Source organism: Botryllus schlosseri, chromosome 15 (assembly GCF_051294905.1).
Source record: "Botryllus schlosseri isolate E-star chromosome 15, Bs_hap1, whole genome shotgun sequence".
NCBI classification, from domain to species: Eukaryota; Metazoa; Chordata; class Ascidiacea; order Stolidobranchia; family Styelidae; genus Botryllus; species Botryllus schlosseri.
The window spans coordinates 18,046,799-18,069,054 of record NC_137250.1 but is presented as its reverse complement, the minus strand read 5'-3'; the positions used below and the strand labels follow the sequence as shown (position 1 = coordinate 18,069,054).

Below are 22,256 nucleotides of genomic sequence, written 5' to 3'. Positions count from 1 at the left end.
ACTATGGCAAATGTTATTTGATTTGTTTTAGACGCCGATAGATTGAAATATTTTGATGAAGCTTTGGTGTTGGGCCATGGCCATGACCCCACGATGAAAACGCGTCCCTTTGATCTGGAGGTGCGACACGCATTACGCAGAAGAATATTACGCACGTATTGGTATAGTTCGATAAAGTACATAGTCTTCAAAATGACATGACCCCGCCGTGATTTGAAGACGCAACCTTCTGATCTGGAGTCAGAGGCGCTACCGTTGCGCCACGGAGTTGGGCGAGCTGTAAGGGTATTAAAAGTAGATATACATGCCCGATTATAATGCCAAATAAGCTGAAAATTATCAAAACGATGTGACCCCGACGTGATTTGAACACGCAACCTCCTGATTTGGAGTCAGACGCGCTACCGTTGCGCCACGGAGTCGTACGTCCGACCGATGTGTTGAAAGTAAATACGACCATCTGGTTAACGCAAGAACATAATATACTGTCAGATGTAGGTTAGCTTTCAAAAATTCACGACCACAACGTGATTTGAACACGCAACCTTCCGATCTGGAATCAGAGGCGCTACCGTTGCTCCACGGAGTCGGGCGAGATGTCAGTGTATTGAAAGTAGATATACATGCTCGATTATAATGCCAAATAAGCTGAAAAATTTCAAAACGACGTGACTCCGACGTGATTAGAAGACGCAACCTTCTGATCTGGAGTCAGACGCGCTACGGTTGCACCACGGAGTCGAACGTCCGACCGCTGTATTGAAAGTACATACCACCATCTGGTTATCGCAAAAACACAATATGCTGTCAGATGAAATTCACGACCCCGACGTGAATTGAACACGCAAACGTCTGATCTGGCGTCAGAAGTGCTACCGTTGCGCCACGAAGTCGTTCATCCGCCATTTAAGTGAGAGTAGAGTAGCCTGCGTAATTAAAGAGGGCGCAACTTCCCAACCTCAATGAGAAAGCACGCAATCTTTAGAACTTCAAAGTATGTATTGAAGGATTTTCATGTTCGATTCGGGTCCAAGTGGAAATATTCTGCCATATAATTCAACTTGATTTGCGAAATGATATTGTACCCATATCCTAAGCCCAGCTTTCCCCAGTAGGTGGGTTGGAGCGCGGCAGCTATCCGTCCTTGGTGTTTCCCTGCTGCAGCACCAATGGGTAACGGGTTGAAGTGACCAAACATCAAAAGAACTTATGAAAGCCACATAATCTGAGTGACCGATTGCAAATATACAACACACATAGGATATTGTCTCGTGCAGATGGCAGTGGAGCCATCAGATGCATGTAGGCCTACTCATTTTATTGCTGGATGCTGGTTCTACGTCAAACGCTGATGGGCGAGATAGCATAGTGGTATAATCCACAGCTACTGCACCAATGGATTGTGGGTTCGGGTCCGACCGAGGTCAACTCCAGAATTCCTACCTACGTGTTGGTAGGCTAGGCTCTTCCTCGCCATCTCATCCGCGTAATCAGTGTCTTACAAATAGCCTAGAAATGGGCCGTGCTACAAGTCGGCAGATACGGTATCAAAAATAACGAATATCGGCCTGATGTAAATGACCATAGTAGTCGACAAACACCATATATACCACAAACAAACTGTACGCTGATGCTGTAGCAAAGTTACACCCAGCCCGCTGGTACAAACTTGGCTTCACAGCTGCTGGATTCTTGCGACTTGCGTGCGAGATTAATTCTTCTGTATTACAGTATGTGTAATGTGTATAGAACTATGCATATATTGTGTGTCTTTAGCTGATGAAAATATTAGTACCGATGATTAGTATTATATGCCCATTTTCTGCTGCGAGCAATAACCGGGACCTCAGGATCTGATAACGTAATTCAAACAAATGTACATTTACAAGTACACACGCAACTGCTGGATAACGTTCAAACAATAAGGTTTGCGAGTATTATTTTTGCTTATCTCTGCCGGGTTTCTGGGCCAGGGAAAGTCATTATGTTGTGCTCAACTGTGCTCTTCTATTCATTCAGGCACTGATAAGGATGTAGAAATGGCGTAAACGAAATTACCATCAGGAAGATCACGGTGGGATAATAATTCACAGTCGTTCACAGCATATAAGACAAATGATAAGATTGAAATCCGATATGTCATTTACAGCATGTTATAACGGAATGGTTCTAGTGTACCAGAGTCGATTAAACTTTATTCTACAGATAGTTCAATTGTTTATGTGGCAATATCACCAGTCGTATGTGGGCAAGGAAAGTTTTACTCTTATCAATGAGTTCTTGCGTAATTGAGAGTCTAAACTGAATGGAAATCGTGAGCGCGCAACACCTGCCTCTGCGTCCCTTCTCACCATTGTAACTGATCAACAGGGTTGATTGGATAGTGGTGCTGTAAATATCGGTTGGTTTTTCATCGTGTGAAACTTGATCATGTCAAACACTACAAGAAGCGTACAGTGCATAATTACCACCATGTTGCAATCGAACGGATGTTTCGAGATCCGCACCTTATTGTGTTCATATTTACGTCTCAGGCAACGCCTTCCGACGCACTCAACGTAATCTGGGTACCAGCGTGACTCTGTATGGTATAGGATTGTAGGATTGCGCAATTAGCATGTTTCGTGGCAAAATCCGCTTTCTATCGAAATCAATCATAGCCGGGCGTGTATTGAAGCTGCCAACAGCGCGATCACTGCTTTGAAAAGTATAGGATAAGGCAACTTTAAAAAATGAAGAGAATTATCGAACCGCAATATAGACCAACATAACTTATGCAGGACATTGGGTAAGATTTTTTTATTATCATTCTGGGAAGGACTATTAGGAATAGCAATATACCTCTCCGGCGTGGTCTCATGGCTGCAGGAAATGCTGATTTTTCAAACTTGCAAATAACTTAGTAAAGCAATATTACGAAACTAAAATATAGCAACTGTTCCTATCCTCGTGTCGAAGAGTAATCCACACGCGCGTCAAAGGCTTTGATCTTGAAACTAAAGTTTCAGAATAGAGATGCTCTACCCAATCCAGCGGTAATTTTGTGATGCTCACTTTTAATCAGCAGCTTTGCAACTGGCAAAGGCAATTCTAAAAATATCCTCTCAACTATACCTGTTCGACAACTAAAAGTCTTACAATGCACCACACAATCTTCGTCAAAAATTCACACGTTGCGCATCATCTTATACTTCCGCTGACCGCATCCGGTAACGTATCGCAGCAATTATGTATTCACAGTCATATACTTCTCTACCATAGTAGAAGTGTGTAATGGTTCATGAAAACGCTAAACAGATGTGTTCAACATAGTTGCAAAAAATGCCAGCGAGTTCCTGATTTCCTTTAATTATTTAAGGGTGCATGGCTTGAAATGATTTTTACTTTTTGTAAAGGTCAAAGGATATTTAGGAAATGTGAATGTAATTCGATCTGAGTACTGTAGACACACCTCAGCAACAAGGAGACCATATTTACGCCTACTTCACATGACACACAACGTATCGTCTGATATCAGGCCACAATGAAGTCTTCTTGATTTCACATCCGAGAGTGCGATGCGTGAATTGTGAACTGTTTTACTGTAAACGAAATGTTATTTATGATAATACACAGCTCGCTTCGAATATGACCATAATCAACAAATATTAGTGGCACAAGTTATGAACAAATGATTCATTCTTAATTTCTGCTACTCCGAAATAGGAAAGATATAATGGTTACACATTATACATGGTGCTGCTAGGATAAGACTACGTTCAGGTATGGTATCATTATTGCCATCATAACTAACGCGCCGATTTTAAATTGGATATCTAGTAATTCCTAACTATATGCCATTTCCCTGGATTGAGTAAACCGTCTCCTTGCAAAGACAGGATGAAAGTCAAACAAAATAACATATCATCATGACATGTGTTACGAACGATTATTGACTTATACCAGTTGCAGTTAAATCCTTGGAAAGTTGCATTTATTTATTTATTTTTGAAGAAAGTTGCAAAAGTTGCATTTTGACCACATTTTGCTCGGTTGACTAAAAAAAGGGGGAGGGGGGCAATTTTCCGGCTCAGCTCCCGAAATACCCGTAAAATCGTTACTTCGGTGCTGTTTTACGATGTTTCAGTCGAATTTGGCCGTGTATTTCACCAAAATCGAAAATACTTTCATGAAAAATCGAAAAAGTTGCAAAATGTTGCAAAAAGTTGCATGAAAAAATGGACAAAAGTTGCAAAAAGTTGCACTATAAGATTCCTTCAAACAGCTTAAAACAGCATTCTACATATCTTACGAGTATTTAGGAAGCTGCCGGAAGCTGTAAAAAAAGTTGCAAACGTTGCAAAAACTTGCCCTAGTCATTACATTTTGCAAGCTGTGTGAAAGACAGATCAATTGATAATTTATCTTGAATAAAATAACGAATATCTAGATAAATATACATGCAAAAAGACGTTGTCTCCCTGACGTACACGTAGAACTGCTAATAAAATACGTGAGTAACTTCACAGCTCCATGCTACAGTCAGTTATCATCAGCCAAAATATAGGACCTTATACGAAGGTTCGAGAAGTTGAAACAAATTGATATGGTGCAATAGCCTACACTACCCATCTACACATCCGTGATAATATTAACGCACAAATTATATTTGTTCGATTTAAATCATACAAGAGGGTTGGTAACTGTGAGCACTGCGCAACGTAGGCCTGAGCATTGAGCCGTCTAAGAAACAGAGACACATTGCTATTTAGTTCAATCTTCTACTACTACTACCACAGCGTAAGCTGTGATCGTTTAGTTTGCGGTCAATTTATTTGTGGTCTAACAATTGAGGATCAGTGTAACGTACAATCAGTGAATGACTGGTTGCTCTCACAAGGGACACCGGCGTATCTCGAACAATCCGGACATACACAAGATACAGTGATTTATTCGACACCGTTTACTTGATGACTTGAAATTGACTCGCAAATTTTGCTCGAGTCACGAGTCAATGCACATTTTTGAAGCTCCGAGTCAAGTCAAGACAAGTCATTTTTCCAAAGTGACTCGATTCAAGTCAAGTCATACGAAAAAGATGACTCGAGTCATCCCAACCCTGGTTATGCCAGATATGTGCTATTACATGAGCTCGTCTTCAGCAGCTGTATGTTTATGGCTCAGCAAAATGCGTCAGAGACCATATTTGACCTACAAATGTTTTGTACTAGACAATATCTTTTACATAGTTGCTTTGAACCGAATCTTGCTGTTCATGCCAGAAGATGTCATTCCTCATTCGTGACGTTAGAATTCCATCTCTAGCTGTAACATTTTTGTAAACGGAGTTTATGACGTCCCGCATAGCATAAATGTATCGAAAATAATAGGGACCTTTTCTTGCGAGGTATAATTGCACATATTAAGGATAGATGCCATATCGAGTTGTTTGAAGTTGTTTTTCTGCTTCAGAAGTACTGTTCTGCGAAGCTGTATGAAGTGACGACTTTGACGCATTACGTGACAACTGATTATGTGCTGTAAGTAGGTAATTATACGTGAACGACCTCAGTCCTTGCCAAAAGACGTCCACAAGAACTAGAATTTGCACAATTCCAGACATCTTTTGATTTTGCATTTAATTCATTCGAGTTTGCAGAGAGGGCATTTAAGGCTGCAAACGACGACAGTTAGTCCTGTCCTCTTATCCATTGCACATCAGGCAACAACATTCCACTCAGGTCTGATTGCGGGGTTATATAACATAAGGCTTCTGATATCGATGTATATACTTTATCTCCATAGAGTACAAATAGACAACAAACTGTACAATCGGTTGGATATTAGGAATGTTCTCAAGTAGCTAGCTAGATGATTCTCTTTGTGTCGTAGGTGGCGCAAGTCGATAGAGACATATTATGATGATGACACAGGAAGATTTATCATCACTGTGTCTTTTCCGAGGTAAATAATAAATGACATGGTTGATGACACAGGATGTAAAACAAATCATAAATAGAAGTGCATTGCGATTACCGATCTCAACAGCGTATAGTTTGCTGGCGAGGTCAAATTATGGAAAATTGACCGGTACAGAAACTTTTCATTCCGGTGTCGAACTGGAGATACTGCAATTAAACTGATTTATCTAGTCCAGTGGTTCCCAACCTTTTTCGACCCATCGCCCCCTTTTCAAGGTCAACACCGATCATCGCCCCCCAAATTTTGTGCACCGATAATTGGGCATACAGGCTGTAATCACCGGCGGGTTGACTAAAAAAAAAAAAAAAAAAAAAAGGTCATCTTTCTCTGCTCAGAGCTGAAAATAACGTTTTTTCTCTCCGAATGGCTAGGTGGATGACTAAAAAAAAAAAAAAAAAAAAAAAAAAAAGGTCAGCCGTTTTGACGCGTCATCGCCCCCCTATCGCCCCCTTCGCTATTTTCGCCCCCCGTCGCCCCCTTTGTCCATTTTCGCCCCCCTATCGCCCCCTTCGTAATTTTCGCCCCCCTAGATCGCCAAATCGCCCCCTGGGGGGCGATATCGCCCACGTTGGGAACCACTGATCTAGTCTGATTAAGTCATGGCGGCTTAGCAATTTCGCGCAATTAACCTGTGTGCTGTTCGAAAGAAGTCGCCTACTTCTCTCGCAGTGTTTTAATAATCCTATTTCTCTCGAATATATAAAGGTCAATGTCGCGGCCGCATGCTTCATATCAAAACGGATCTACCTAAGTCTACAAGTCTACAAGTTTTCAAAGCATCGAAATAGATCGTAATATGTACGCGTGCCGTAAACGAAATTCCGATGACAAACAATCTGGAAGAAGCGCATCGGTTGTTAACAATCTCTGGAATATGAAAGACAGAAAAACCAGCGTCTATAGTTCAAAACGCACGAGGACAAGTTTGAAGCAAACTGTCAACTCGCTGGGTGCGATTGCGGAAGCTTCTGTTAACGAGGAAGAGAAAAATGAAGCCGCAACACCATCATTTCAAGACAAACCGAATCATGTCGTCAATCGCAGAAGTAACAGGCTTGCAGTTAAGAAAAATCGAAGATCGCCGTTGTTATCGATGATGATTCCCGCGTTGCCGGCGATCGACGAATTTGACGAAAAGTCATTCTAAATTTTAACAAACTTAAACAGAGTGCTGGTCGCTTTATTTCGGTATTTTTTCCACTGTTCAATTTTTGTATGTTTGAAAGTGCAATTTCGTAGTCCTTTTGTGCAATATATTTGACTATATTTTTACAAAACTTTTGAATTGTGTTGGTGTGACGATAAAACAACAGAAGGAAGACGTGAACTAAGTTGTATAGAAAGCATCAGTTTTGTCAGCTTCATAAGAATAGTAAATTCGGATTCAAATCAGTAAAACAGCAAGAAATGGTTGGGCCAGACTTAAAGGACATTGTATCTCACTTGATCGGATGCTTTATCAATGATCAGGCGCTCTCTTCGCTAGCGATGTCAGAAATAAAGAAATCCAGTCTTTCATTTTATCGCGAATGGAACAAGCTGCGAGCTTTTCAGAATCATTTCAGTTAAGAGCTACTCTTGGTTATAGAAACTATTTTTGATTACCGCATCACCGCTGGTATCGATTCGCTTTACAAATTATTAAAACTTCCTAAGGTAATTACTAATTACAAGGTGGAATTGTAGATAAATGATAATAACGACAGACGGCAATCGAATTAGTTCTTACAACCTATGTAAGTTCGTAATTCTGTTGCTTATGCGCAAATACCTGTAGGCAAAGTGATTCTAACATTGGGTTATGACGAGAGATCGATTGGAAGAGCTATTTCGTCGGTGTTGACTGTTGGGCCTTGATGGCACATATACCCAATGCCCATGTAGTGTTAGCTATAGTTGATTAGGACCCACAGCATTCATCAATACAATCAGAATCGATTATTATCAGATGTGATATCTGAGCATAATAGATCCGTCATTCATTTATGAAAGATTTCCCGATTCCTAAATTCGGTGCATTGTACTATTTCACAGTGTCGATTACACGGGTTGTAATTTCGTATAGTGTGCATAGGCCATCTACAGCGTGGATGCCTATCCACCCAACATTTATGGTTGCATAACAGAATCTTCCCTGCAATGATCCAAGACACCTTATCAGCATCATTTTATTGCGATTTATCGATTCAAGATAGAACTGCAATACAGCGAAAAGAAAGGAATAAGGTGAACAAAACTATGTGAAGTAAATTAATTAGGTCCGCATCTGGCCCTGAAATATAGGAGAAGCGCTTTAACAAGATACATGCTCATTCGATGAGAAATAGCTTACTGAATTATCATAATGTGGATAAGCGATGAAGAGTCGTGCTACTGGGCGGGGTTATACAGTGTCGTCAAAGATCGATCCGGCTACCTTAATTACCATGCTAGTATTTACCCAAGCGAAACTGTTTCAATTTAGACTTGAAGCTGCCGGACAGTGTACATACCGGAGATGCATATGTATTTGATACGAATTCGCTAATTATCCATATAGCCGTAGCCTATATACAAAACATGGGATATGATAAGCGCCACTATCACGATTGCGCTAGTGGTACAAGGGTTGTCCAAAATTTGGAAAATCTTAAAAATACCCCGTGATTGTGTCTCATTCCATAGATTATTGATAAAAAATAACAATGAGCCCAAAAGAAGCTCACGGGAAAGCCGTTAAGATTTCGGCCAAAGCGGTAATCAAATAACCACGGCTTCTGATTGGCTAATTGGCTATGCTTCAATGATCACCACAGCAACAACTTGCTGATTATGTGCTCAAGGAGTCTGCTACCGGTGGGGATTCTGAAATCGCGTTGTTGGTAGGTTGGCAGATGATGATTTAAGATTAATTCAGGACATGTTAAGGTACGAAATACATGATGAACAATCAACAGCTGCTTCACATAAACTTCTACAGCATGACTGCTTTGCTGTGAAGGAAACGGCTGTAGCCTACATGCCGTGTTTTCATCGAGGGAAAGCAAAGACGCTTATGCAGGTAGTGAACGAATTCCCCGTTTCAGAAGGGATCCATCATCAGTGAATACAAATATAAAGCTTGACCATGACACTATACTTTGAGTGAGCTTATTGGACTCAAGTTGTAGTATATAGTTGATATTTTGAATGCTCTAGGGATTGACTGAATCAGCCGGGTGTGCTTGGCAGTTATACTTACAGCAAATTGAATTCACATGTAAGTGTCGTCAAAGTCCTTAATGATGCTGCAGAAAGGAGGTGTAAAGTAAGCACAATGCTGGATATCATGTCCAAACTATGCTGGATACTATGCAGTATAGTCCGTGATTATCTTTACACCTATTTTCTGCGGGATCAATAGGGACTTTGACATACCACATTGGGCATAGCCTGTGCGAGTGTGCGTTATCATTAGGGACTTTAGCAACACTTACAAGTGAATTCAATTTACTGTAAGCATCTGATGAGTGCCAAGCATAACCCGCTGATTCAGCCGATTCCAATATCATTCAAAACGTCTCCTATATATTACAGCTTGAGCCTAATAAGATCACACAAATTACGGTATCGTGTCATTGATAAGCTTTATATTTGTGTTCACTGATGATGGATCCTTTCCAAACGGGGAATTCGTTTACCGCTTGCATAAGCGCCTTTGCTTTCCCTCGGTGAAAACACGGCATGTAGGCTACAGCCGTTTCCTTCCAATAAAGCAATCATGCTGTAGAAGTTTTTGTGAAGCAGCTGTTGATTGTTCATCATGTATTTCGTACCTTAACATGTCCTGAATTAATCTTAAATCATCATCTGCCAACCTACCAACAACGCGATTTCAGAATCCCCACCGGTAGCAGACTCCTTGAGCACATAATCAGCAAGTTGTTGCTGTGGTGATCATTGAAGCATAGCCAACTAGCCAATCACGAGCCGTGGTTATTTGATTACTAGTCTTCTCGCCGTTCTATGGTCGGTGGCACGCCCATTATTGGGCAGCTACTTTAAAACGCTTTGGCCGAAATCTTAACGGCGTTCCCGTGAGCTTCTTTTGGGCTCATTGTTATTTTTTATCAATAATCTATGGAATGAGACACAATCACGGGGTATTTTTAAGATTTTCCAAATTTTGGACAACCTTGTACATATGTACAATGTACACTGTACAGTACATACTCGAGAACGCTCTAATATCCAGAGCAACAGACTTCCCCACTTTGCGACCACCGCCTCGATTGAAGGTCTTGTTTTACTATACTTTCGCATCTATTATATGGTAATTGGACGACGAGGATACACGTGATGTATTGAACTTACGCGCATTGCATTCCAAAGAGAACAATTCGTCATATTCAACAGGACAGATACCGCAAAAACAGTACCAGTAATAATGCGCACCGTATATGATGGTAATCGTCAACACTTAAAGTGCATTCTAACGCCCTGTGCGACGATTTATTCTCACGGTATTGATATTAATCAATTGCACATACGGCGTCACAAATACCGTTGCTCTGGATTACAACTCGATAGGATGGTATTTTCCGTTTGCCACGCCCCCTGCTGTGTTAGGACAAAATATGATGGCGTTAAGAATTGTGGCATTACTGTATAAGGAAGCGTTGGCTCGCGTAGAGTACCATAGAATGCGCACCTACTCAAGCAACGTTGATAATTTCGATTCCTGTTGACAAGGAAGGAGAAAACAGCGCGCTTAATATTTTCCCATGACACTGCTGTAAATGCGGGTCTTAGATGTACTTCTAGGTATATGAATTAGCAATGTTGAAAACTATCCAAGGAACGGAATTGGTGTGCAGAGACTTGCCTCAGATATTTGCAGACTTTCTGCAAAGTTGATAGCAGACTATACGAGAGACCTATATTTAATATGCAGCAGTTCGTATTAGTTAATATGAAAATGATATTCACGAAAATAACACAAACATATTCCCAAACTTCTTTCTACTTTATGAAATCCAAAGTGTAAAAGTAAGTGGTTTTGCCACAAAATTATTATGTAGAAGTGGAAGTATTGTAAAAAGATAACCAATTGAGTAAACAGTGCAAGTAAATGGAAAGCCTACTCGATATAACCTAAACTTAGAAAAAGTAGAAGTACTTCGTTGCAGATCACCTCTGCGTATACGCACGGATAAATCTGCAACGCTTATAGTTCAACTACTTCTTCAAACTACTTACTTTTCGGACCTCCCGTTTTCTACATAACTACTACGCGAACTTCCGTACGAGCTTTGACCACCTGTATGGAAGCAACACCGCATTAGAATCTCAGTTAGATACTACCGCACCTTGAAAACGTACAACTGAGCAAATTATTCTGGAAACAGTTCTATTAGGGAAATGCAATAGCATCGAAGCGAGTCAACGCCAACCGCGTACATAATTGTAACACCGCTGCATTGCAGCAACATAGCAACATGAAGAGCGTTCCGAATCTTGGATCGTACACCCGAAAGCAATTTGAGGGTGAAATTAAGCTGGTATCTAATAATAGGTTCGACACACGACCTCTGTTCAATTAATGAAAGCCTGACGGCAGACTATCCAACGCCTAGCCTTCGAAAATTGCCCTGCGGTCGGTAACACCAAAGAGGTAGCTGAAAATGAAATCAACGCCGCTGAAAAAAATCCCTTGCTCGATGGAATTAAACTTGATTATATTGGTTTCTCGCTAACGCACTGTAAATTACTGTTATTTAAGGTCTGGTGTGGTACTCTTTGGCGACCTTCGACAAACTTATAAAGCCACGGACTTTCGGACGCCTTTTGCACGGGTAAGATTTGCAGAGTTAGACTGCAATGAAGTTCGCGCAAAATCGAGAACCTGTGTGTCGCTATTCCGAGTCAAGTATCAGACCCATATCAGTATGGACGATTCTTAAAATTCGAACGTGTACCTTGTACGGGACCGCAATGCTACACTGCCCTTATACTCCATATTAATATACAAAAACGGTGTTTCCCGGACACATCTATTTCATGGCGCATGTCACAATGGAGCTGTGTGGCGATCGCTATTGCACATAAATGTTGCTTTCACGGCTATAAGTAGCAATACCTTGCATTTAAATTTTTTTTAACACAGTGATACACCAAACCGAGGTTTCACAGCTCCTAAGGAGGGTGCAAAGCATTCCAAACTTCGTCAATATTAGAGAATAAATTAATTGTTGGCGAGGGTTACAATAATTTGGTATCGAGAAAAAAGGACACTTTTACGAAATCAGAAAAGTTAGCTTAAAACAGACGACTTTGCTATTTATGCTGGCACATTTGCGAAGTGGACAAAAAAAGCCGTCATTTTCGTTCAACGCCCGATTCACCTACTTTTTACTTAAATTTAGTGGCGTTGACTATAAAATAACGGTCGTCACTTTCAATTGACTCCCGAATGACCCGCTCGAACGTTCGTATAGCTATTTAGCGTCATTTATGCCGATTTCCTGTCGAATTTGTCCATTATCCAGCTTTAAAAGCTGTAAAGGAGGACGAATTGCCAAAAAGGAAGAAATTTAGGCGTCCTCGAAGGACATTTTCAAAAACCTGAAAAAGGAGGGCAAATCCTCCTATAGAAGAACGTATGGTAAACCTGTTGTTAGTGGCGATGGGCGTATTAATTCGATAATTGAAAAAAAATGTTCTCGGATTACTCGTCCAAAATCATCACAACTGATGTTCGGTTTGGATTCAAGAGCTATATAAGAACGTTTGTTTGCTTGTTTGATTTTCATGGTGTTTCGACTATACATTGGTCATTTTACACCAGGCCGATACTCTATCTTTTTATTCCACATTTACCGACTTGCAGCACGGCCCAAATCTAGGCTTTTTATAAGACACGTCTTTCGCGGGTCACGTGGCGAGGAGCCTAGATAAACGTTGTTCCATGCATTATCTGTATTTATTTAACAAAAAGGGATATGTACAGCACATAGTATTTCTATAGTAATCACTTCCCATTTGCACAGGACTGACCAGGCGGTATCAGAATGATAACAGCAAGCAATCAAAACACAAGTTGAGCCCGATCAACTGACATAGCCTATATCTGATGGTTACTGACATCATTATACTCATGATAATACATCGATAAGTTGATTGATTTTACATAATATCACAGTTATAATTGATTATATCATCGCATATCAGCCAGGGCCTATTGCGAGCCTTGAGATATTTTCATGGTTTAGCTCAGTGGTTCCCAACGCGGGCGATATCGATTTGGCGGTCTAGGGGGGCGAAAATGACGAAGGGGGCGACAGGAGGGCGAGAATGGACAAAGGGGGCGACGGGGGGGGGGGCGAAAATAGCGAAGGGGGCGATAGGGGGGCGATGACGCGTCAAAACGTTTTTTTTTTCAGTCAACCCACGGAGATTTAGTTACAAAAGTGTGTCAAATTAGACATCGAGCCGAAATTTTGACCTTTTTTTTTAGTCAACCCGCCGGTAATTACAGTTTGTATGCCCAATTTTCGGTACACAAAATTTGGGGGGCGATGATCGGTGTTGACCTTGAAAAGGGAGCGATGGGTCGAAAAAGGTTGGGAACCACTGGATTAGCTAAACAATTTCATCTCGTACAGAAAAAAAAAACAGGGGTATTGTACCAGGTTACATGCGGTGAACAGACAAATATTGGACCAAAATGGTCCAATTGGGTGCTGCAACGTACTAATGTATGGCAAGTATATCATACGATGATAACACAGAAACACCGAAACTCGTTGACTCTCCCAGGAAGATGACCCGGCAGTCGCTGAGCATATACCATACCCGGCTATTAGTAGAATGCGCATCCCAGTGATATATAACGACAGCGATTTGTCGCCGTAGTATCGCAGTGATGCGAAAACCGATCAAATTACTAATCTATAACAATCGATCTGAAACTTGTTGGATGCTGTTTGAGAATCCTTTCCTTTCGATCCAATGCTTCATCACAATTGTTATCTCGGTGCTAGAATCAAAATGAGCGCCGATCGGTCTATTGTCTGGATAAATTTGGAATACAATGATGCTTTGATTAATAATAATTGATGACGCTCATACAAATATCCATTAAGTCGGTTTCTGTACCAACCGGATAGAATCGCATCATAAATCGGAGAAACGCATTAGTAAGAATTGACATTATGAATACTTTGAATTTTAATAATCTCAGCTCCCGATTTAATGGAGACAATGATTTCCAATATCGTTGAAAATTGTCGCACTACCTTCTCCAGCAACTGACATTTTATTGAAAGATTGACAGGGCATAAGTGAATACAGAGACATATTTTTATAGAGCAGGTCCAATCTTTTGTGTGTTCCATTTTGAGATGATTTAAAACCGTCTCATTTATTTGCATCAAGATGAGCGTTGAAGTCGCCCTTTTCTTTGTGCCGTGCCATTAGCAGGCAAGTTTGTAGATACCCAAACAATTGGAGTTCGTGTAAAATCTAGAAATAGTACATTGAACGCTCTCTTATTCGAAATTTCATGCTGGTGACGTCATATTTTGTGATACGATTGTTGATATGCAACGTTGTTTCCAATTCTCTACTAGTTGCTGACGATTACCCCGGACAAGTGTCAGCCGGAAATAGTCGTGTTATTTTCAATATGAATATACTATTCAATTATTTCCAACATAACAAAAAGATTCGCGGTACACTCGAGAATCCGTCACGGCACACTAATGTGCCGCGGCACGCAATTTGGGAATCACTGGTCTAATGCATGGTATTTTAAAGGTAAATGTCTAACTAAAGTCACTTGCACACGTGTAGATGTGTGTGCATGAACAATTGTACATTGTATTTTTTCGTAATTGTTTGAGGTATTTAGATCAAGAAAATTGGCATCCCAGGGTTCAACACTGAGTACTTATTTCTGTATCTGCTATTATGTGGCATTGCGTATACGCATACCATATCTCCCAAGTTAACAAAGTCAGGTGACATTAATTTTTGCTAATTTCCAAGCGCATACATAAGGGGTGGGCAAACTACGGCCCGCGGGCCGCATGCGGCCCTCCACACCGTTCTGTGCGGCCCGCGGGACTCCAAAGGAACTTATTAAAGTATTGATAAAATGCTTAATAAAAAACAAATTATTGCAGGGACTTAATATAAACTTTTCTTATTACATTTCACCATGATAATTCTAAGGCATTGGTTCTAACACTGAGGTGGACCCCCATTGGGGGCGTGAAAGCATCTGAAGGGAGGCGCGACGCCGAGCTCGACTGAAAAATTTTTCCGCGCTTGGCACGTTTTACATCTTATTCATATTTATTGTTCTGTATTTAGTCCGAATTTCATATTTAAAATCTCTCATTCTCAGTCATAACCCTCCATGCCATCAAACTATACGTCAGGTTCGCTAGCATTTGTGATATGACGATAAAGGGGGATGGGGGGCGAATTTTTGCATCATCATAAGTTTGAGAACCACTGTTCTAAGGTACATACTTTCTGTATTTTTAAGTTTAATTTCTGGCGCGACAGCCCGATCTCAAGGTCCACGCAGTCTGAAAGGTTTCAAGTCTGCTAAACATCAAAGAAATCCTAAACGAGATTGACATAATTCGGATGACGAGTGTGATTTCAGATTAGCCACTCCAATTCTAATTATTTCAGTGTTGTGCTTATAAAAACGATTCGCGCGTGTCTTAGGTAGATTCGTTTTCTGGATGCGTATGATTAGGCTATTCATATTTTATCTACACATAGTAGAAGCGTGTTTGAAGCTGACATGGTCAGGATGCTCTCAGCATTGCGTGTCCTGGAACTGAACCAAAAGTGGAATTAGTAAATATATGAACAGATCGCTGATCACAGATTTAAATATCAATCCTGTTCTTTGAATCGGGACAACCGACTTTCACCTCTATAGTTTTGACAAATTGGTGATTGAGGTCGACCAGCCTATGAAATCTCGCCACTCTTTCTGACGCGTGTACGATATCATCAAAGCAATGTTTGGATTGTTTTAGATAAGAATATATATCATCTCCATGTCCTCACTATATAATCAAATACCAATATTGCGTTTTGGTTTATAATCCCAATTATATATAGTGCGGCCCGCGATTGGATTCAGATGTTGAATGCGGCCCGCCAGCTCAAAAGTTTGCCCACCCCTGGATACATGATCACGAGGAAATCCTATTGTGTTGACAGGGTATTTTTGCTTAGTAGAAATATGTTGTCCAGATGCGCGCTAAGAAGTTCAAGGTATTTTAAGATCGATTGTAGCAATAGAGCTGATCAGGATTATACATCAACGACGAGTAATTACTATCGGCACCATTATGTAGTGAAATCTTGAGCTTCTCATCAAACGCTATTCATTTATAGCAGCGAGAGTTCGTTATATTTCAGTGACATTATGTGGATGAAGTCATTAGCGATCTATTCTTAGTATATTGGACATAGCATCAGAATGCGCATTGAAATAGGTGGTTCCATGATCTCAAGAGTTAAGAAATATGCACCAGTGAAGGGGCATTCACGAAACATTTATTCGTCTGTTGATATATCAATAATACGATTTGCCAAATCTGCAATCGGTGATTGTGGGCGTCCTAATAATTCACTCGTCCACAGACATGCAGAGAATATCCACGCTAGCATCGGTGTGCATTAAAAGGACACGAGACAGAGTTCGTTTTGATAATAACATTTTGAATAACACCTCCAAACCATTTAATCTGGGTATATACATTAAGAAATATAAATATGTCATGCATTTAAGGTACCCGAGCCGCACTATCTGCAATACGAATCATGTCGCGATATAGAGGTTGGTTTTAAAATGTTCATGTCTTGCGAAAAATATGAGCATTGCGCTACAGTATATGGAAGAAAAGTGCATTTCATTTTATTAGAGATAAGATGATATCCATATATTCCAGTTGATAACTTGAATTCAAATGAGGGATAATGAAATTCCTCCCATCAATTGTATCCAGGAGTATGCATTAAATCACCATTCACAAATGAATGCCAATTTCAAATCAGCTTTCGGAATCACGAGTGAACGAATATCATAATTATGGAACCGGACGATTGAGGCTTCCATTTGTTTATTATGTCTGCGATGTAATCCGCGTATTACCCCACGGTTCCAGCGAAGCATGTTTGTTTATGAAATGTTCTCAACGCTTCTCTGTTTATCCTATATGTATTCGTCAGGATAGCTCGTAATTATATATACAACGTATATGCGATAGAGAAGATATCAAGTTCTTCACGGCTTTGATGTGTATAGGAGAATTGAATGGAGTACTGTTGGGTTTTATCACCTTCCAATATTTACTATGACGATTATGTAACAGACAGACTCCTCGTGATATGACTTGCGATGCATGCGGTAGAGCTGGATGATAATTGTACGGAAAACACTGTGAATCGACAATGTGCGTTATGGGATGACTTACCATTTTTATTCCTTACGCATACACAGCAGGTCCCCTATACATATATGCAGTCTTTATTTCTGATTGTTAAGCGGAACAAAAGATTTATCACGTGACGTACCGTGTTCGTGCCATAATCGTCATCTCAGAGTCACAGTGTCCGGTCATCTATTGATTGCTGGGTTGCTATCAGAGCCTGACAATATGTGGTATAGCAAGATTAGGAACACACTCGCAACTTTAACTTTGCTTTTTGGAACTTGATCAGTCTTCCACAAAATCCGGTCATGACAACGATAAGGATTTAAAGATGGTGCCGATTTCATCTATCGAAGCGTATATTTGATCGGACCAATCATCATTCATGTATTCGGTCAGGAGAAAATTGCCAGTCATATAAATTTTGAACGATAATTCGAGGTTGCTGTAAGTATTGACTTTTGCTTCCGCATATAATTAACCGTTTTGGAGGTAATCAATCCCAATTGCAGTTGGCCTTTCTGTAATTTTGCTACTTCTGCTTTTCACACTTCATAACGGCATCTGTGTGTTTGCATTGTTTCTGTAATAACAAATCCCACGTAATTATCGCTATAATCCAGTGATTACAATTGTACATGAATGTAACTCGGTGACATTCAATTTGAGAAATAGGGCACTGTACGACACGGAAATAACATGTATTTGCCTGTAATTCCGTCGTGATATCAATCGGATTCAAACCTAAATTATCGGCAATAATACGGAAGGAGCGCTCGTGAAACTGTAAGCCTGTAAGGTAAATTTCAATTCATGTACATGTACATGTTCCCGTTTACAGGATCCGCAAATACTTTCTTTCTCCTTTGCGAAATCAAATAAACTATAACCCGATACATCTAAACCAGCTGTGATATATCGTGGGGAATGAGAATGGTATTGTGTAAAGTATTACATATCAATATCATAAATTTTCTACACAAGCAATGCAATTGGGTCGCAGAATGGAGGTATATTTCAAGGAACACACGTGCACTCTTAAAATGAATATTTCCTCGTTTCCTCGGAAGATGTATGGTATCGCGCCTGCTTGCACATATGCCGTAACAGTGCGCAATGCACATATACACACCTTAAGGACGGATGTGTATACAGAGAGTAAAGTTAATTCGAGACCTTCATCTAATTATACAGCATATTTAGACCATATATTTGTTTACACATTAAAAATTGTCATGAACCGAGAACCGCTCGGATATTGTATATGTTTAGAAAAATACTGAACATTATTCATTGCACGGTGATTTCGGTAAATATGAAATTGTTAACAGCAGCCGCCAGCTGGAAATGAAACTGTGAGCCTTGCATATTCGGTTGAAATTTTATAAACAAAAAGCATATACTTTCTCAATGCCTTGACCCATTAAATTTACAACGCTGCATCTGGATAGCACACATCATTAGACTCCGAGCTATCTATTTTTTGTATTTTCCTCGTTATCATACGCGCAAACATTCCCAATCTGTTTGCGATCTCGCCTGTCGTTCCGCGACGTCGTTCGTATTAAGCTTTGCGGAAAGTAATCTAATAACTTTATCAGCTATAGACAATGGTCTGAGGCCAGCAATTTCTGTTTATTATTGCGTTACCAGATTATCAATCCTGATAATGTCAGAGTGCTTCGTCGCTCGTTGTCTGCATTTGTATTTGCTCTAATATTGTTTATATCCGCGTGATATTTGTTTTAAGCAGAGCAGACCTGCATATATCTATCTACTTTACTAGGCAATTTTGTGTGCCGTCAATGCTATTGTACTCGGCAAATTGTCTTTCTCTCTGTACCTCAGCTATAGCACTTGTTTTACGATTAAATGGATTTGGGAATCAGTGAATTACACGCTTTTGTCGAAAACACATTAGCGACATGCATGCTTTATTTTAAAATATAGATATATGAATCAAAGTCAATGCCAGCGCTAAAGCCTTTCCAAGATACATGCCTCGTGCGCATAAAAACAGGAGCCTTTACTTCAGTAAACAGATAGCCACCAAAATGTCATTAGGGGGATTTCGGAGTGTTTTCAGCGAAGCTAATTCTTCATCATGTTTGACACAGTGTATTGCATTTCATATATACCCAACCCTCAGCACTTGTGACCTCGCCGTACGACAACCAGCATCGTTCTGGAACATGGACAGTGCAATGTATTTACACATTACACTATCGCATACAGAATATCCGTTCGCTACCGGTTACATGCCCATATAACACACAACTGCGTGGCACCTGGCCACATGTAGGGCAGATACATTCTTATGCTCCACTATAACCTGCTGCTACGACGAAAATATAGATATATATTTTCCGCTCATTGTCGTAACTGTTGTGAGGGCACGACAGGTCGATTTAGAATATTGAAAAACTCTTCTAGTGAGATCATATTGTTGCAAGACTTAACAAAGTATAAACGGAGGTATATAATGGGAATATACTGAGGATTTCAATAGGGATCGGTGACCCGACTTTGTGATCACGAAAACCCATGGTGGACTATAATATGGCTCAAACTGCAATGATTTCTAGATGTATTGAAGGAATTCAGTCTAATGGTCAAGTGTAATCGCAAAAAATGCCAAATGACCGCACTATGGTTATTTCCCACAGGGTAAAACCACTATTTTAGGGTATGTAGATCATCATTATATCCATTTCAAGTAAACAGGATGACTGTTATTTAATGCCAATCAAGTCAAAAACCAAGGGGAGACATGTCCACAGTGGGTGATTTAATCGTTGCCATGTCAAGGCGCATAATGAATGAAACCAGACATTTCGGGGAGTGGCAACTATGGTGCCTCTCTTTTTGACTGCAAATCGTCGCCTCGGTTGCTCTGCAATTAGTATGCTTTTCATTCTAAATCTGCAATCCAAATCCCATTCAGAAAGCCCGTGTACACCACAAAGTCTTTTTAGTATAAAAATATATTGCACGAATCGGAAAAAGGAATATTGCACTTTGCATATAAAAATAATACTGTAACGACCAGCGCTTGATCAAACTGTGGACAATCCTTAGATACATTTCTCCTCTCACTCGTCAATCACCGGCAGCGAGGACACCATCAATTTCGCCAGTACTGATTGCCGGCTTCTCTTAGCAAGCCTGTTGTATCGACGGCTAACGACGTGGCTTGGTTTACAGTTGGCAGCAACTGCTGGAATCTCGTTTGTCCTTTCTTCCGTCGCCGAAGCTTCCGTGATTGCGTTTAAACTGTTGAAGCTAGGCTTGAAAGTAGTCCGCGTGCGTTTGGAACATGTCTTTTTGCTGTCTTTGCTCTGCCACAGGTTTGATACACACGTCGTGCGATTGCTGTATCTTCCGCAGTTGCCTTCTGAATTTCGTTTGCGACTGATACACACGTTTACGTTGTTAAGCTCCATCATAATCTTCCGTTTCGAATAAACTGCGCTCTCGAGAGGTTCAACTGACACGTTCTGGATTAGGACCGGGTTATATAGATTCTGTGATTCAGATTCGAGAGTGGTTATGGAATCGAGAGAATTTCTTTTTTTCTCCCAATATGAATCGATTCTCTCCAACCCTCAGTGAAAGTTTAATACATGTGAAATGAAACACCCTTAAATTCATAATGAACGCAATTAATTGTCAGCCTCACAAGTTTCCTTTCCGTTTGGAATTACTGCAGGAACTGTAATAGAGTAGACCTATACGGTTATCAAAGTTTATGTATATATTTAAACGAAGGTGGTCACTGTTCACTGTTCATTGTTCACTATTATATATCTTCTATAGAACATTATGGAAGTTTCATACGAAAATTACTTTGATTACAGCAGAGGTTTTGGGATGGTGTCATCTAAAATCTATTACATCATAAAAACCATCGCCATATGCTTTATAGACGGCAATTACACCAATATCGATGAGGATATGACCTTTGGATTGGAGCTGTATAGGAAAGTCAGATTCGGTGAATATTCAATACCACTCGGAAACTCGCTAATTCACTCACTGATGAAATAAGATGCCATGTCGTAAGGTTGTAATATTGGAATTATGATGCATATTTGGTTATGATAAGACCTCATTATGCTATCACGTCATATAAATAGCATAGTGGGTGGGTACCTGACAGTTAGTTTTTCTCGTTTACGATATGACAATAATCTATCTTGACAATCAATAACATATCACCATGACGACAAGACAACTTAGTAAAGGATCATAATATGGTAGGAATAGATAGAAGAGATGTAAGCGTCATATAGACCAGTGGTTCTCAACCGCCGGTCCGCGGACCGGTGCCGGTCCGCGACGACATTCCTGCCGGTCCGCCGAGTATATTACAATTTTATATCTTAAATTCACGATGCAATGAAAAAGGCTTGTCCATTGATAAAATAAATAAAACATCAAATTTAAACTGATTCAGAACTTCGTGAGGTAACATTAGGGCTGGAAACATGTTCGATTTGACTTGAAGCTCAAGACGTGTTTTTGACGACATGCGAGCGACATAAGTACAGAACAGGTACGAGCTGACTCATCGCTAAACAGCGCAGTTTGCGCGAGCAATCGCCTTCGATTCATTCATTTTGTGCAGGACCATAGCCGGGGCACCCAAAAACCGCCCAATTGGAGAGGGGCTGAGCTTGAAAAGAGTTCGGAAATCAATCTCACTTTTATAGTTTTGACTCAAATCAAGTCGAGTCATTTTCAATTCACCACCGAGTCAAGTCCGAGTACAAGTCATTGTGTGGAGTGTTCAGTTTCGAGTTAATGTCATGTGAAACCCACTTTTCACAACTCTACTCGGTGATATTTGAATGCTTCTCATTCATAATATCC

At 40.3% G+C, this 22,256-nt stretch overlaps 1 non-coding gene across 1 annotated transcript; it reads right to left on the bottom strand.

Annotated features, from left to right (window-relative positions):
- Positions 1–350: 350 nt before the first annotated feature.
- Trnaw-cca (transfer RNA tryptophan (anticodon CCA)) lies at positions 351–422 on the bottom strand. The gene has a single exon. It is a non-coding gene; the product is annotated as a tRNA-Trp (tRNA).
- Positions 423–22,256: the final 21,834 nt, after the last annotated feature.